The sequence below is a fragment of the Apostichopus japonicus genome, chromosome 12, assembly GCF_037975245.1.
Source record: "Apostichopus japonicus isolate 1M-3 chromosome 12, ASM3797524v1, whole genome shotgun sequence".
NCBI classification, from domain to species: Eukaryota; Metazoa; Echinodermata; class Holothuroidea; order Aspidochirotida; family Stichopodidae; genus Apostichopus; species Apostichopus japonicus.
The window spans coordinates 28,652,701-28,671,673 of record NC_092572.1 but is presented as its reverse complement, the minus strand read 5'-3'; the positions used below and the strand labels follow the sequence as shown (position 1 = coordinate 28,671,673).

The 18,973-nt window shown below is 37.2% G+C and overlaps 1 protein-coding gene across 6 annotated transcripts in view; it reads right to left on the bottom strand.

Annotated features, from left to right (window-relative positions):
* The window catches only part of LOC139976772 (uncharacterized), a 69,555-nt gene that overhangs the window by 9,020 nt on the left and 41,562 nt on the right, over positions 1-18,973 (bottom strand). For 5 of the 6 annotated variants that reach the window (XM_071985519.1, XM_071985518.1, XM_071985523.1 and 2 more), the window contains one exon: positions 17,720-17,866. The gene's annotated coding sequence lies outside the window, so the exon portion shown is untranslated. Of the gene's footprint in view, positions 1-11,543; positions 11,933-17,719; positions 17,867-18,973 lie in introns of those variants that run through there. The other variant, XM_071985522.1, reaches the window with a different exon arrangement.

Genomic DNA, 18,973 nt, shown 5'->3' with positions numbered 1-18,973 from the left:
CATGAAGAGAGTTAAATACCTGTTCATTGAGAACAAAGAAGCGCAAAAGCAGACTTCATGGAGAGCGTTTAAGGTCGAACATAACGCGTGAAAATATCGTTTTCCCCTCCAAATGATGCAATAAACTGGTAACTATCAAATTTCCGCCCGACTAGTTTAGAAACAGCAAGGTAACCTGAAGCTATTGTAGAGATGCTTTGTATGCAGTTTTACGTGTCGTTTTGAACTGCAACATACAATCTCGAGATGTTAAGCCACTGTATAGACACATATTGCAACAAGTGTCCAATTTAGTTTAATTTGTGGTAGTGATGTGGAATCATCATCTTGAAAACGTAGCCGTACTATAGACAATAGAAGCATCTATATATGTCGCGGTATTTACGTCATCAAAAAGGTGATGTTCAAATGTAATCGATATGAGTCAATATAAAGAATGACTTTGGTACTTAACTCGTACGAAAGGGTGAAATATATGGGATATAAAGGGGATGGTATTCGTATTTATATAGATCTATCTCTATATATACATGTATATATCTATGTAGATTTATATATAAATCTACATATATATATATATATATATATATATATATATATCAGTAACCTTCGGTATAAAGTAAGTTTATTTGAGCTATTTCTTAATAATGCAGAATTCAATTATTTTCCCTATTTTTTCCTTCTTTTTTTTTGTTTTTTGGAGGGACCTAACTTCCCACGAAATATGTTCAACGAAACAGCGATCATCGTTGTAGACAGTTTTTATTGTTTGAACATCTTTTTGGTCTATGTAGGAAGGAAAAGGTGAAACGTAATGGATACATTAACATTCTGGAAGGAAACGCCTTGTGATTATAAGGCCAATACACAATTGCATCTATAAGAACATGAATAATGTGAGCAAGCTCGTAATATAGCGTCAACAAACAATACGACCAATGCGTTGGGAATGTTTGCCAAGAAAAGTATACGTACAAGAATTCGATCTTGTACATACACTTTTAGTAGTGTTTGCTGTGTATTTGTAACAGACCTAAGTTTCTCGCTTCCTCGGATGTTTCAGCGTTCATAAACCATTTGCAACCGGCGCTATTTCAGCCCCCCCCCCCCCGAATCCCCGACATCAAAATCACTAGACCACTTGATAATGGCGCAATGATGGCTACATAGTAGTCCGTATGCTACGTTCAGCACTGTAACGCTATAGAGACATGATTTTAGCAGAGAGACGACAAAAACGGTATTATTTCTACTTTCTTTTAGTTGAATATATCCATACGTGAACTAGGCACGCCTTCACTTCCACACATTCCCTCCCTCGAGAGTAAGGTGGATGGACGGGAAGAACCACCAACCCCCCCCCCCCCTCTTTTCCGCCCCTATCAACATCCGCCTTGGGAAACGAAATTGTTTCGAAAGCAGTGACACAGTAGAACGAACACCTGAAGTAGAAAAACAAAATTCTAATGACTTCCGTAACATAAGACGTAACTTACAATCTATCGCCATTTTCTCTTCGATCACGCTAATGCGAATAATTTTCAATTAAACACCTTATACAAATTGAGCTCGTCAAATACCTAATTGGCAAAAATGCATAAGATATTCCACTTGCGTATGAATTACGCGTGAGACCGTATATACGTTTCCTATAAACGTTTTCATCCAGGTTTTATAATTCAGCACTTTTAACATAAATTATTTGTATTTATTTCTTCTTTATGTCGATGCTTCATTTCACCTCACCACGTGACAACGCACGCAATACTGACGTCAACCTGCGACGGGTTTGTTCTCAAGAAAACTCGTCAAAGCTGTCATTGTGTGTGTGTACGTCAGATTGTTGTTGTTACTTAACTAAGATACGCATTTTAACCTATATATAAATATCTCACTGTATATAACTGATAGGTAATGATAAGAACAGACCGTAAGTCCAACTGGATACGGATTTCCTGATACAGTCAAATGTAAAAGAAAGAACAGAAGAAGAAAAAAAAATAAGAAAAACGTATCGTCGTCTTCTGGTCACCAGTTTCGACTGACGCAAATCACGAAAGAAGGCAAAGTTTCCCTAAAAAAAGGGCGGTAAGAGGTTGTTGCTATGGAGATGAAGAGTCAACTTCCTAACTGGATGATGCAGGCGTGTGAAGCCAGACCAAAAGGATAAAACGAGGTTGAAATTAATGGATGATACTACAAATTAGAGCAGAGAAGACACAGACGTATATAGAAACGGAACGACGGAGGGGAAAATGTATGCATGGGAGCAAGTTACGCGTCACAGGATGAAAAGTTATGCATCACGATAAGAACAAAAGGAAAAGACTACTCTCACATCACATGTTAACCCATTGTAGTCAAATTGAAGGTGGGTAGAGGAAAAGGACAGGGGTATTGGGGGGGGGGGGTACGCCCAGGACAGGTTAACAAGTATAGCATAGACGCACCCCTGTGCTTTGAACAACAATATACCTTTTATACCGCTGGCCTGTCGTTTTCTGTTAACAGTATATACGATTTTAACCACGTACCGTACAGTACTTGTACCGGATGAAAACAGGTACATGTGCATGGGTGGATGCTGGTGGGGGTGGGCAAGTGGGATGTGCATGGAAGTGGGGAAAGTAAGACTACGACTACGGAACGCGTTACTATAGGCTTGATGATATATCCGTTGCCCTCATATTTTTTTGCTGAAACTGGATCGTTTCCATGGTTACAACTCAACACACACAGTGCGGGACTAAAACACACTCCTTTTTGTAAGTACGTTTCTATTTTGATACGAACTGTATCAGGTACCGTAAGTTTTGAGTGCTAATAATTTTGTACGTGCTATTCCGAATTTCAGTATATTCAGTTTTTTAAAGTGAGTTAAACTTCTGGAATATTCCGTTACGGCCACAACGCCGATGACGTTTACGCTCCTCAACACCCAAGTCTAAATGCTAGTACTATATCCACTACCGTATTTTACGACTTGTATTATCGCAGACCTATAGGCATGTTCCCTAAACTCCATATAGACACCACAGAACCCTTGGATGACATTCAACACAATGCGTACTTGACAAATTCACAAAGCATTGCATTTTCCTATACTGACTTTTCTGTTGCATCGGAGAAACAGACCGTTAGACTAAGTAGTCCAGTCACTTTAACTGATGAGCCTGACAAATTCAAATGGACATTTCTCAAGAAGTCAGAAACGATCTACCGCGAACCAACATTATGTTTGTGCGTTAAGTAATCCTTAAGAGTGCTAAGGTCGCTGTTCCTTCTTGTATGTCGAAAACAAACAATTAAACTGAGAGGTTTACAAGAGTTTACCTAAAACTATATATGAAGGGTTTAAAGGAAGGAAATTATGGTACAAGTTTGACTCCCATGTACAGTAGATGTCATTTTAAGGTTAATGAAACTTTTACACGCAATTTGTAAATATCACAGTATAGTTACCTTTAGTGGTTACAATCCACGGAGTATACATCATGTATACCGAATCCGAAATACACACTGCAGAAAATATCCCAGTCACTTAATTGAGTGATTGGAAGTAAAACAGCTGATGTTTGGTTTTTGCATATATATATATATATATAAATATATATAGTTGGTTCTTCACTGTTAAGGTAACTTTTACACGCAATTTGTAAATATTACAGCGTATTTAACTTTAGCGGTTACAATCTACGGAGAAAGCATCATGTACCCGAATCCGAAATGGAGAAAATTTCCCAGTCAATAAGTGAATGCAAGTAAAACAGCCAATGTCTGGTTTATATATATATATATGCACTTGGTTCGCAAAACAATTATTTTGTTTTCTTTATGAATTCCGACAAAAGCAAACAGGGTGGTTTCGTTTTGGGCTAATTTACCTGATAAATAGTAACAGTGTCAACTGATGAAGATCAGGATTCATAATAAAGGCGAGTGAAGTGTGACCGCTATTGTTTTGCACGGATCGGCCACAAAAGAACAAATAAAAAAATCGTTTTCCTTTTGGAACGCGTGCGTGGGATGGCCTTTACGCAAAAGAAAAGAAGCGATACAACAGCATGCCATCAATATGACACAACTACACTGAGGCCCTGCATGTGATGGCTACCTCCATGATCCTTATACACTGCAATGAAAGCGGTCTCGTGGTTTATATAAAGACTTGTCATCATATCGAAATGAAAACATAGGAAATTAAATATACGTTGTGATAGCAATACGTCACAAATTGCGCAAATGGGACGCCTACGTCACAAGTTAGTAATTATGTTACAACGTAGTCATAAGGGGCATGTCACCAGATTGCTTATATAGTACAACAAACCCATCTATACTCATTAAATACTTCGAGAACTTTTGGAACTAATTTCCAATTGAATTTCCACCCTCTCGTTTCCAATGTGACAGTTTCCGCAAAAACAAAAACCTATATCCTTCTTTCGCATATGTCCAAATTTCGCCATCTTCTGTCATTCCGACATTTCCGACAAATGGTAGCGTATATGAGTCAAATCCGTGTACATGTTCGGATATTACCCTCCATTATAACCAAACACACACGCATAAACCGATGCATACCAGGAACGGCCAAAGTCGTTATCTCACTTTTGAAATATTCCTTAACAATTACAATATTATAACGAAATCCATTTTTTACCGCAGGAATCAGCGTTTTGCAAAGAATGAGCAAACTAAAGTTTTGTTTATTAACAACAACAAAATAAGTCGGCGATGATTATATACTATATATGAAATTAAATAAAATATGCCAGCGAATCAAGGCTAATTGTTGGTGACACTTGAGACGTATGGCATGTATTCATACATAAGAAGTGCAACGAATGAATTAAAAGTATGTTTTGACTCGATTTGTTCCAAAATGGTGTAAAGGGGGGAGCACATGTAGGCTACGTACGGCTGTCTAACCTGTCTTGTACATAACGTATATAACAACGTTATAGGCTACGTACGGCTGTTTTGTATATTCCATATAAAGGCTAGCGATTAGCGCGGTACACTATATAGACATATTGCACGTTAGTGTACAGACATGCCCGTGTCCGTTTGGCTTGTTTCATAAACAAAACTCATACTTTGCAAAAGAGCTAATTACTGTGGATACGCAGTATACCGCATGCCATAATCCATTCATGTGATAGTAGGAAACTTGTCAAAAAGTGTTAAGAAAAAAAGGTAATTTCGCGTTGTGAGTCTTTATAATGGTATATACATAATACGGTTTTAAGAACCAAAAAATACAAACCAAAGAAATATTTTACATTATGTACTACGTTTAATTTGGAAAAAAATGATGTGCATTCATTCAATTAGCAGTTTTTTCACTTCAAATAATTACACGCTTATTTTGTTATCCACCCCCCCCCAAAAAAAACGTTAAAATTTCGAGGTGGGGGAGGGGTTGAGAAGGGGGACTGGGGTCCATCGTCAACTGCTTTTCACGTGACAACAAGCGACGTTCAAACATTGTTGTGTAATAGCCTATTAGTGTGCTCCACACTGCTACCTTTCTTTTGATGCGCAATCTTTCTCGTAATTCGTTCCAAGAATTCAATCGTTGTACAATATATGACTTCCTGTCTACCTTAAAGGGACCAAACTATACACAGCGTCCCCAACGTCACAATATTTTCAACAAACTGCCATACGCAATTTTTTATGGCAGATTTTAGATCAATTATTTAATTATTTTCTCTCTTTCTCTCTCAAGATATTTCACAGCTTTTACTGAATTTTGTAAATGTTGCTACAGTGATTAGGCATAAATAAAGTCTTTTGAGGAATATCGGTATAATATCATGCCTTAATTATACTTTTGCATATTCTTTTTATATTCCCTTTAATGGATAGCGGTATACTTTAACCTGACCTATCTCAAATGTTCAAAATCGTGAGTCTAGGCAGCTTTTCCTAGCGTAACTCGACCTTACGGATTCACTTCTGATTTTCGTTAAATTTCCGTTTTTCTTTCCCTCCATATTATCAAACTTTGTCTTTGAAATGAGAAGAGTTATCTCGTCTTCGATTTATCGATTCAACATTTTCGTCGGTTTGTTCTAGAAACCTTTTAAGTTCGATATATACGGTTCGGATCTTTATGTCGAAGGCGTTTACAGATTACCTACAATAGCTGGAAAACGTCCAAGTAACGTAGGCCTAACAGGCTTATTTTTTTTTTTTTTTACAAAACCAGCTGATGGTTGATATTCCAACCAAGTCCGTTGGATTTATAGGAAGGTTGTTTTTGGGGTGAATATTATAGCCTTACATAAAAACGGAAATTCAATTCCGTTATTCATACAAATATGTATACTTAAACAAACCAAGAACAAAACTTGACTTTCATCATCGATAAGGGAAACCATTTTGTATAATCGTCTTCTCCCGTTGGCTAACCTATACAGTTTCTATTTTCTTTCTCTTTAATAGTTTCAAAACCAAAACAGATACAATGCTATGAGAGGATATACTATATATAGCCTATCGGCCTATATACGTTGTCATATCGTAAAGTAGCACAGTCATATACAAATATACAACTATTAAATACGTCCGCTTTGCAATTACGATTCAAAGTGCTGTAACAAAAGACATCTGACGATAAGAAATCTAACGATTCAAATTGCTGTAACAAAAGACATCTGACAATAAAAAATCTAGCAACAGAGTCTTTTATTAGGTCATCTGCATTTATGAATATCATTTGTATTAAACTCACGTGTTGCTGAATAGTTTACGTTTAGTTCCACAACTACTGTATGCCAAAAGCGGAAGAGGTAAAGATCACGATGATATCAATTCTTAAATTAAACTGTTCTCGTCAGACATGACTTTCCAGTAAATCCGGGTTTTTTTCCCCCCTTCTTTTTTTCTTATCACCAAAAGAAAATGTCGAATCGAAAAAAAAGAACAGAAAGGTAAAGCTAATTTGGATTCGATGTCTGCGTAGTTGATTCAAGAGCTGATGTCAAGATATCCCAGCACAAACTGTGTATAATGCCACAATAATTCCAAACATCGATTTGTATAAAAAAGAAACCGCAGAAAAAAAAACTTCGTCAATCGGCAGTCGAAAATACAAATCCCCCAAAAAAGCGATGTTTCATAAAATATAGAACATCGAACGGAAACACCATTTAAATAAAAGAAAAAAATAATCCTCCTTTTATCATGAATTGCAGTACCTATAGCTACACATATCTTGATGCTACGAGGGCAGATAGCGAAAGAGAATGACGCAGAACGGCAGGCAGTGTATTACGACATCACTCGCCGCTGAATGAAATCGACTCGTCTCCCATCCGACTCGTGTCAATCGTGAGCAGAGAGGCTCGTTCACATATAACCAATTAATGCAAATAAAGGCAACTTCATTGAGAAAGAAAAAGCAACATTTAAAATGAGAAAAATGAACAAATGCTTGAATTCGGATCGATATTCATGTGTAATAATTCCTATTTTTGAAAAGAAAAAAAAGGAAGGAAAAGTTGATCAAAAATTGGAAACGAAAGTCATTAATTGCTCATTTTCGCGGTCTTCAAAATGAAAGAAGATGTTTGGTAATGACTGGAAATGTTTTAAAGGTAGCTTTATGATATCAACATTATAAGATTGGCAACATTGCATCACACTCCAGTTTGGAGCGGAAACAAACCCAACCATCACCTCGCGCTTATATGACGGATTCTTTGTGAAGACCATCCCCCTCCTCCACCCCACACCTCACCCCTCCCCAAAAAAAATCTTGTTCCGTTTATTATCAGTCATGTCCTGCAAGCTATCATTTTGTAAACCTGTGATGTCATAGAGCGTGTAGGATCTGATAACCTTTTACTTTTCCTGTTTTTCCTGTCATATTTTCATATTGGAGAATGTTAAGTCTTGACCCAGAAACCTACGCCACCCTTATGTCATGTAACCAGATTCAGTAGTTTGGGTCCATCATGTTACAAAAGCCATCTGCATTATAGAAAATACATAATATACAAAATATAATATATATATATATATATACATAATATAATATATATTATATAATATATAAATATATATATGTATATATATATTTATATATACAAATAAATGTATTATATATATATATATATACATAATATAATATATATAATATATAAATATATAAATAAATATAGATGTATAAATATATATATATATATAAATATACAGTATATATATACTAATATAAATATAAATATATAAATATATGTATGTGTATATGTATGTGTATATATAGCTTATTGAAACGTCCACAAAACTATACAGTGATGTCTGGCATAAAGCTAATATCAAACTGTCCTCCCAAAGTTAGCTATAATTTGGCGAACGCGGCAGATCTGGAATTTCAGCTACTATATATAGACCTGAAACCGAGAGTGGTGTTCTGACGTCACTGTAACACCTCCTAGAGCGAAGTATTTAGTGACGCGTACAAATACATCACAGTGGCCTATTACAAGCATGCATACGGCGAGACGGCCTAATATCGATCCTGTGTTTTTATTATTATTATTATTACTGCTAGTAAACACAACCCTCGTTCCGAGAAACATCAATAGTCATTGCCGAGAATTAATAGAATTTTAATTTAAAAGACCCTAATGTATTGGTATACTACATGTCTCTATAGGTTGTTGGAAACGCAGATACAGTAAGGTAAATCATGCATATATTCACGGGTTCATACGGCGCACAAAGTTTGCGAGCTACACACAAGACACTCCTTTCCTGCACCGATATGGGTCAACATATAGCTTCCAACGCCCCCCCCCCCCTACTAAACAGGGGACGGCCATACTAGGGCAGATTCGAATGGCATACTACATAAATATAGTAAAATACATATAAATATGAAACATAGGCATATACAGAGAAATGTAAATGTAATAAACTTAAAAAGTATAGTCTGGATTCTAACATATATATGTGGTACGTTAGGCTATCTGTTCATCTAGTAATGGATGCATGCCATACGCAAATAAAAACCACTGTTGAATTCATTTTTTTCCGTGTAGCAATACTACTACTACTAATAATAATACATCAACAACATGAGAACTGTACCCCGTTTAAAAGGGTGATTATCTTGTCATATACATGGAAGTACTGTTGCGTCCTATATTTTAAACTGTTGTGAATTATCGATGCTTTTATCGAAGTTGTTGTGTTTTGTGATAATACACAATCATTTTTACATCCACTAACACACGAACCGTCAAGAGGAAATGAGCTAAAGAAAAATCACCTTTGCAGAGATTACCTTTTCAAAAAGTGGAAATATATTTAAGGAGAAAATGAAAACTGTAAGTGTTATTTATTCATCAATAGTTTCAGAGAGTCAATACATTGAATGACTTCCACTTCACAGACGACGAAAGTTCACGAAAGTACATTTGACTATTTATAAAAAAAAAATTACAAATTTAAAAATAAAAAGACAAATTGTCATTTGTATCATTTTTTGTTTCCATTGTGTCCTGGCCGTCCATATTGCGGAAGTCGTTATGATAATTAACAACAACAAACCTCTGTTAATCTTCTTTGTATTAGGGAACTGCTCGGTGAAAATGTTACTGATATAGAAGAAAATTCAGGTGTCATTCATTGGTACATAAATCAAGTCGTATTTTGTGTGCGTGTGTGTGCGTGAGTGTAATAAAAGCATACATACCATACCGTTATAAGCATACCATAACGTTAAAAGTATATGTATACCGTACCGTTATTATGTATTGTCGCCCAGCCGATATTACAGTGGTCCTTAATAAATATAGTGATTTTGACGGTAAAAGAAGAAAGAAAACTGCGTATAAACACTAAAATATGTCGTAGTACGTTAACGACACAGCACTGTCATCTACAATGTATACCGTTGCACCGTAGTCTCCGTTATGGGTTTCAGTTTGTATTTTACCATAAATCGGTAATATTGTACACGTGTTCAAAAACGTTTAATAGTGAATCGTTGCACCCTGGATACCAACAAGTACATAGTACATGCCATGGTAGAAGTCATAATCTAACGTGGATGTAAGATTATTTAAAAACGCGCATGCGCAGCATTCTGTGTCGAGTCGCCTTGTCATTCCATAGTCACGATCAAACATAATGTGTGTCGTTGGGACCTTGTCATATCCCAGACTTATGTGGATGTGTCTATCTGTGTGGCTATGTCTACATGAAATAGGTGATGTTTGTATATGTATGTCTGTGTGTGTATGTCATTCTATGTCTATTTCGTGAGTCCAATTCATATCCCAGACATACACGTATATGTATATAGATCTACATGTCTTTCTGTTATGTATCTCTACATGTGAACATGTTTATCTGTGTGTGTCTATCCATGCGAGTTAAAGGAGCCCGTTAAGTTTGCAACGTAAAGCACAATAGCGTTGAAAAAAAAAAAAAAAAAAACTTGTCAACATCAGAGAGCAGTGGTCCCTAACATTCGGGCCCACGACCTAGATGACCATGGGACATGTCGCGACCCACCAGACCCCCACCCCCTCATTATCGATGCTCAAAATGCATGAAAGTTTGGACTATGGACTTTAAACTTAAAAAAAAAGTAAAACAAAAACATCGTAATCGATGTCCGGCATCAAACTCCGAAAGCATATAGAGATGTCTCGAAGTATCCCCGCAGCCCACCGATACCTTTCTACGCCCAACGTTTCTGGACCGTCTGTGTGCACCGGCAGGCAGTTTACTTTTTCAATACAAATATGGTACACTATATATAGCCTGTACGTATATTATATATACCATTACCAATTAACCACACATTCATAGCAGACACATAGCGATATATACCATGGTAAAAACTCAATCGGAAGTTATTGTTGACAACGAAGTCTGAATTAAATAACAACTCCCTGATTAAATGTATCGGAAGTGAACTACGCTGAGATGTGTATTTACTAACACAAACTAATTATCTCCCAATTATTTAAAAAATATTACATAACTTCTTCAATGTCAAATCCCAACGCCAAATATAGCTTTACCTAATGTAGCATTATGTTGTAACATCCTGCCCCCTAATATAACACGACGTGGAAGTATACATTTGTAGTAAACAATAAACTTGGTCGACATTTGAGAAACTCATTTGCCATTTTTTTTATAATTACTAATACATCTGAAAATAGTGGGAAATTTGGTTAAGTATGCATGACCAAAACAGACTCTCAACATAGCCCTGGTATACGATCCAGCGAAGTTTGAACATATTATCTAATCGTAACGAACCAAACGGGGGATAAATATACGCAACAAAAAAAATCGTGACGTCAATTCTAATTATAGATTGCAGTCGCGCGATAGACAGGAAGTGATAGCTTGTAAACAAACTTGGCTATTCTGGAGGAATAACAACCAGAATGGAACATTGCATTCGAAATTACCTGATAAAAGAGTTTAACCGATGGAGAGAGATATTTCCGCCTAACCCTATACTTGATGTAAACTACATTTTAATATAGAATGAAGCCTGTACTTACAATATATTAATCCTGTGGTATTAACCGGTTTTCATATACTGCGGCAGTGTGCACTCCGTATTAAATAAATAAGGTAGTTTTTTTTCCATTCAAGTGAAACTTGCAATGAGCACAGATCCCCCATATGCAAAACTTTCGCTACAATATCCACAAAGTGTGCGGCGATGAACACTGCTACGAAATATAGGGTCCTCCTAGTTTACACCTCTCTCAATCACCTCAAGACGAGGCTGGGGTAAATCAATAGAACAGAGAACAATATAAGTTTCCTCTTCCATAGTTTGATTGCGTATGAGGCAGACTACATAAGACAACTGAAATATCTGTATATATTTTTTTTCTTCTTAATCACAGGATACACATCTCGTGACGTTACCATGGGCGAGACTGATTTCTGCTGGTATAAGAATAACGCGGCTTTTGCGAAGTGAATTGTCATAGTTACGAAAGACCGGGAAATATTAAAGGGGTTGGTAAAACATTTAAGCACTTCCCTATAGTTATTGCACAATGGTATGATATGATGTTAGAATTACCTGTGGGTATAGGTTGATATTAGGGTACGGATTTTCACTTGACATGGTGGATGTGAAGGTAAAGAGTGGAGGGGGAGGGGGAGGGGATGGTAAAGAGTGGAGGGGGAGGGGGGAGGGGATGGTGATTCTCTCTCAGCCTCAGTTCCTAACCACCTCCAAACCTCTGCGTGAGCCAGTGACTCGCCGAGATGACATCCTGTCCCCTGTCTCTGCCCACTAAAAGTTGGATCCAGTATATGAAACGTCACCGGGATTTTTGAAACACAGCCGTCTAATTTAAACGTTGGGTAGGAATCCAAACTAACTGTACAAGCATATATGTCTCTTTCACTTGACTAATCAAAACATTGAACTTCCCAACTTCGTTTATAACCGGAATTTATTTCAAATTTATGAAACTGACATTGTAGCCTTCCGGACTACCCAGAGGCTTGAAAACGGCAGCGTTCCCCCCCCCCCCACCCCCCAAAAAACCTTTTCAGCTTGAAAGATGAATTCAGTGCCGAGAGTTGTATTTTCTGATAGGCCTATTATTTGTCCCGAGCAGTTTTTAATATCATTGTTGACTAAGAAAACTTCAGTCCGGTGCGGATTTTAATGACGTAAAATATCACGATGTTTTATGTCAACAAAAAGCGCATGCGCTGTGAAATCATCTCGACGCCACATCAAACGCATTGGCAGTTATCTTATCTGATAGCTTTGTCCCCTTATCTTGATTCGACTCTTAACTACACCGGTGGCGTGCCCAGAAAGTCTTGTGAGGGTGTCGAGGAAAGAGGCGGGGTTGAGGATCGCCTAATCCCCCACCCCACCCCCCCCCCACATATACACATTGCCTTTTTATGCCATACATATTAATACCATGGTGGTTGCCGACATATGAGATATTAACAAGGCAGATAAAACACACGTTGAGTGTGTGCTTTTTTGTTCATATGCTGATCTGCCGTAATGAAGGTCCATTGTTCGAGCAACACTGGCAAATATCCAACGGACATGCGCCCCGTGTAACCTTGTTGTTGTCGTCGTCGTTGTATGGGACGTTCCGAGAAGCGAGAAGCAACCAGCAAGTTTAAGAGAAAAAAAAAACAGTAAGGAGTGCGTGCGTGACAACTACAATATTTGCTGGGTTTTGAGGTTTTCGACGAGCAAACAATGATTGTAACTTTAATTATCGTCGGGACATTGTGTTTTCTGTTTGTTTGACTGTCAACGTTTAAATGTCTAGCAAATAAAGGATTATAAGCTAACATTAAAAAGCAAGAATGTTTTAATGGAACATGGGCATGATAGCTATATCGTGATTTGCACAAAGGCTTCTTGTTGAATTGTTAATGTCGACTGCATGCTAAGTTCAAAGAGCTTTTTCGAAAAGATTCATGCACGGCGTACTGAAGCAGAAGGCACGAAAAACGACCGTTATTTCCCCGAAAAAATCCCTTTCATCGGAACTGAAGACGAGCGATCATAGCGTTGGTAAGTCAGTTCCAAGAACTGTATGTATCCTAACAACAACACAGAACTCCAAGCAGAATATTAAAGCATATATAATGATTTTATACATCATGCAATTACAACCAATTAACAGACTTCCGAGTTTAATCTTCAGACGAAGTTGGCAGACATTTGCGTTCACCACGCAGCGCTATAGGATATAACATTTTAGTCAGGGTGAACCCTCCATGGTCGTTCGAACGTCACTGACCCCCCCCCCCCTCCCCCACCGCTCATATGACATTACGTACGTATGTTATCTGGTTAACTGACTACCTTAAGAATGTGGGTGGACCTTGCATTGCATAAATTAATTGGAATAAAGAGGTAAAAGCTTGAAGCGTGGAGACCCACGTCATTGCAAGATCAAACAGTTAAGTAGCTTTCGTTTTGACACACGAGCAGGTTTTGTAGCAGACGACAATATTCAAAATGATGTACCGGTGGTATATACATGTATAGCCTACTTTAAAATTGGACATTCCTCGCTGTCGGTGTCCCTACCGAATGTCTTGGTTCGCGACCTGAGATTTTAGCATGTTTGGCATGTGTTACTTGCCAAAGCTTCTACGACGCATGCGCTACCACGGCAGGAGGCATATTCTCGGCGAATAAAACCGCAACTTTCAAGTAAACCTCATAACTCAGAATACAAAATTAACTGTCTGTGAATAGGCGTCGGCTACTTACGATTTCACGATCAACTTCGTATTGTCTTTGAGATTTGTTTCCCTGGTAACGCTTCGTACTTCCTTTACGTCGATTGTGATTGGTTATTGTGATCTTTATATACGTCCATTGTGATTGGTCACTGTGTCGTGATCTTGACACACCTCTTGATTCTACCCAGTTGGGACACTTTTGTTTCGTTTGTACTTTTCATGTCCCGCTTGGAAAGCTCATTGCACTGTGACAGTATTGTGCAGTATGTATTGAATTTTCAGTAGGATAAAGGTTATGAACTGTTCACACTGTCAGTACGAGTGCTTTGAAGCATGATATCGGAGGACAACACAGAGTGCTATCAGCATTAAGAAAATTGTTAATCGCTGTCTGTTCCACCTACTTTGTATTTGTTTTTTGTTTGTTTTTTCATATCGAGTTTAAAGACCCTTGTATATATAGGAGACTGTACGAGAGTTTAAACATCGTGCCTCTCTACTGAATTATACTACTTTTATTGTACATCTCAAATACTGTCACTTTAAATTGTATCACATGAGAGTATAGGGCCTACTAAAGTGGTTTACTGAGAATCTCAAAATTGCCAGAACTGGCTGTCGGATGTCAAAGAGCTGAGCTGTGTCAAGTAAAGGCTCGTAAATTCGTCAGGTTCTATATTTCTTTAAAAAAAACACTAACTCCTCTTCTGCAGTATTTTTCCAGGATAAATCATTTTCAATATTTCCAGGATAAATCTCTTTACAGTCATCCGTTAAAAAAAATAATAATAATAATAAAAAAAAAATATGAATACCTAGAATCGTCAATCAAAATTACCCTGGTAGGTCTAATAACCACATGCGTTAACCTTGTATAGCAGGGAGCAAATATCACCTAGGCTTGCCCGGCAGCCCTGAGTAAAGAAGTTACCAAGTTGGCGGAGTTGTTGTGGCAGGATTTCTACATTTTCTTAAAGATGTGATAATAGTGTCAAACATTCTAATTCATCACACACATACATAGGCTATATATATATATATATATCTATATATAATGGTCCGCAAATAAATGCCACTCTACGCTCGATGGTGTAGGCTTATTTGATGTCAATCTCCAGCCGCCGTATAGTGTGCTCGTTTATGTTGTCATTCCAATATCTTCACAGAGAGTCGAGTCTGTGTAATCGTTACACCGTGTCCATTAAGCTGTAAATTCACGATCGTTTTATAACAACTCGTATTATGTCTGGCACTAAAAGGGATACATTCTAGGGTCATCACTTCTTTTCTTTTGCTCTCCATCTTACATGTTGGGTCAGTATTGAAGTGCACGCTACACTTCTGGCATTACTAGCCAAGTGAACGATACCTACATTACTGGACGTTGAAACTTAAAGTTTTATATGGTCTTTGTACATTTGCAGTTTCAGAGGCCAGCTGCGTAGCCAACTTATTCTGAGCCTTTCACGTCGCTCACGAGCGCCCTCACTTTGTAGGTACCTACATGACTATATTCCCTGGTGTGTCCGCCGCCCAAACTATAACAACATGAACAACCGAAAAGTTCTTCCTAGTACTGCAAGAACTCCACGTGCACTACAATACTGTGTATTTGCAGGCAAATGCAGATCTACTCTGTTTTGCTTCTTCTTTCCATTAGTATTATTATTATGATTATGATTAATATTATGATTATGATTAATATTATGATTATTATTATTATTGTTATTATGATTATTATTATTATTATTGTTATTTTTATGATTATTTTGTCATTCTACTTTCGTGTTACTACTTTGATCATGATTAACTTATTCAATTTTTTTTTTTTTTTTGAACGGAAACCTAAAATACCTAAAATAGTCAACTCGGCTATATTTCACTTTTAACGACCAAAGCCTATCACTTGTTATTCTACGGCTTTCCTTACATTACTGCCAGTGTAAGATACTTGATTATTTGACAAGACCTGACCAAGTCGTTTAATCAAGTTCTCTTAGTCAATCTGCTCAGTGGTTTGGCTAAGAAAATTGGACTATTTTCAGAGCTGCTTATTAACAAGACTTGGTCTACAACTCGTTAATCGTAAATGAAAGTCTACTTTCCGTTTGAAACAAAGAATTCTTAGAAATGTTAATTTTAGAAAGACTTCATCAAAACCGTTTGAGCTGGATATAGGTTTTCTCTCGCTGGAGATAAAAGACAAAACTATTTTCAAATCTCCGCGTTCAGACAAAGACTTGACCAAGTCGTTTATCTCACATTGACTATAATCAATTTCGATACATCTTCTCTTAAGTTACGTTTTAGAGCTATACTCATTTATTCCTATATCATATATGAAGAAAGATTCGCAAAATTGCTATTTTCAGAAGTTATCACTCATCTTTTATCTCATACAGTATACTTTTCTTATAAATCGAACTATTTTTAACTTTTTTTTTTCCCAAACCGCGTGTTTATCAGATAAGATTTGACCAAAACGTGTTTTTTCTTCTTGTAAACCTTTTTTTTTGCTATTTATAAAACCTTCTCAAGTCCAAATCCATTTGATCTTTTCTTATCAAAGTGAAACTTGCGGCGATAGACTTATTTTTAATTTATTTATTATTATTTAATTTTTTTATGGGGGGGGGGAGGTTGAGGGAGGGGTTAGGAGGGTCGGTAGATTTGGAAGGGAGAAAGCAAAGGGTAGTGTGACAATGGAACACTCAAGTTGGGTCAAAATTATCCAATTAAAGCCGTCTGAAATCTGGGTTGTTTTTGGTGATATCTAATAAGGGAGGTTATAGGATGCGGAGGGGGCGGGGTTATAGGATACGGCGAGGGGGAGGTTAAAAGATGTGGGCATGTAGACGCAAGTCGGTGTGTGTCAAAGCAATTCGTCGCCATTACGTTACATTAAGGCCAATACGTTTCGTAAGTATGCAGTGTTATGTGCGAATGTATAGTCAAAACTCTGGTAGCCTAACAAGGCTGAATTAATTCTCGAGTCCAATATTTTCCAACCACACAGATGAGAGTAGTTGAACCACGGAGCTATAAAACAAAGAAGGCAATGGAAATATCCAGTCGCAGTCTTTCGTTTCCTTCCATAAGATGACCTCCAGAATCACTTTCAAATGCGGGCATTTTTTAACGAGAACCTTTTCAAAGTCGATCTGTATCATGGTGCGCCAATTGTGCAGAAATTGCCTAACTTTACCTGGTTTCGATATTTACTTCGCTACCTCACTTACCTGTCTCTTTACAACTACTGCACTCTCGGAACCTGGTCAACTAAGATATTATAAAGTAGATAAAGGCATGCATTCAGTGTGAGGAGTCACGCGAGAGAGAGAAAGCTTAGTAAATGTCACTGTACATCACGTGTCAAATTTTGTCCAATCGAGTGAGATACCGAAGACAATATCTCAGAAAAAAAAACATTCTTCAGATTGCGAAATGTTACCTTACAAATTGACAATGCATGTGTACTTACACTTCTATCCGGGTTTACATTAACTGTCTCGGCTTTAATTCGTGGACGCTTCCACCATTTCCCCGTTACGTGTACGAAAAGGATAAGAACTATCTGGAGATGATGATACCCAACATATTGTTGTATGTGGTTAGTTCACGCGGCAGTCTGAAAAAGTGGAAACGATATCATAAAAACTATACATACGTATAACACATAGAATAAGTTATCCAGTATCACATCGCAAAAGTCTGGAATGGTAGTATTTCTTTAGAAAAACATATTCAGATCTTTCAATAGTGAAAACAAAAAGTTGCTCCCTGATATATGCAGTTGGCACCGCGCATAATAAACACATTTGTCATACAATTCTTAAAGAATAATTTAAGAACAGGCTAACTGAAAGCAAAGACCGAAACGGGGAAAATAGGAAACCGATTTATGACGCACTTCCAGAAAAAAAGGGGGGTGGGGGACGCTATAGATAGGACGATAATAAACTTTGGCGGCCAATAGAAATACCGGATTATAAAAATTATGGCCAAAAAAAAAAATTATGATGAAAATTGGACAAGATCCATCCATAAAAAAGAGAAGTAAGAGATGATAACAAAGATAATTAATAAACTTCAAAAACAATACATAAACAAATCCAAAAGTCGAGTATTAACTGCGGTTTGGGGGCAGAAATTATGCTAAATAAATCAATATAGATTTGTCTAATTGAATAAGAACAAGGGTGCTCTTCGACGTACGAGGGTTGGAAAATATAACGTAAACCGTGACGAAAGAGGATGTGCCTTCTAAATTGATTAACGAAATTCATTGTTTTTCGCATGAAATGAAATTAAGTGACCTTTACCCTAAATTATCCATCTTCAACTTCGCAATACCTCCTCCCACTGTACACATAGACTCCCTTTATCCCAACTCCCTCCCCGCCCCCGCCCCTTTCTAAATTATTCATCACCGGGACTTTCCTGCAGAACAATGAACCAGCCTTTTCCGACAATCGCGAAGATGGAAATGAATTCCTCAGAAGTAATGAAATTATCACCACGTCGCATGCATATACGTAAAACACTCGCACATGATAGATTTATGCTATTCAGTGACGTCATTCAAAGTATCGATCCCGTGCATGTTATCGTTCGATTCAGAGCCTAGTCGTTCTCTCATCTCGGTCGGTTAATGTACAAACAAAACTCACAAAAATTAATGACGATAACAACACTAACAATAATATAGATTTTAGTTACAATTATTTTCTCCCTT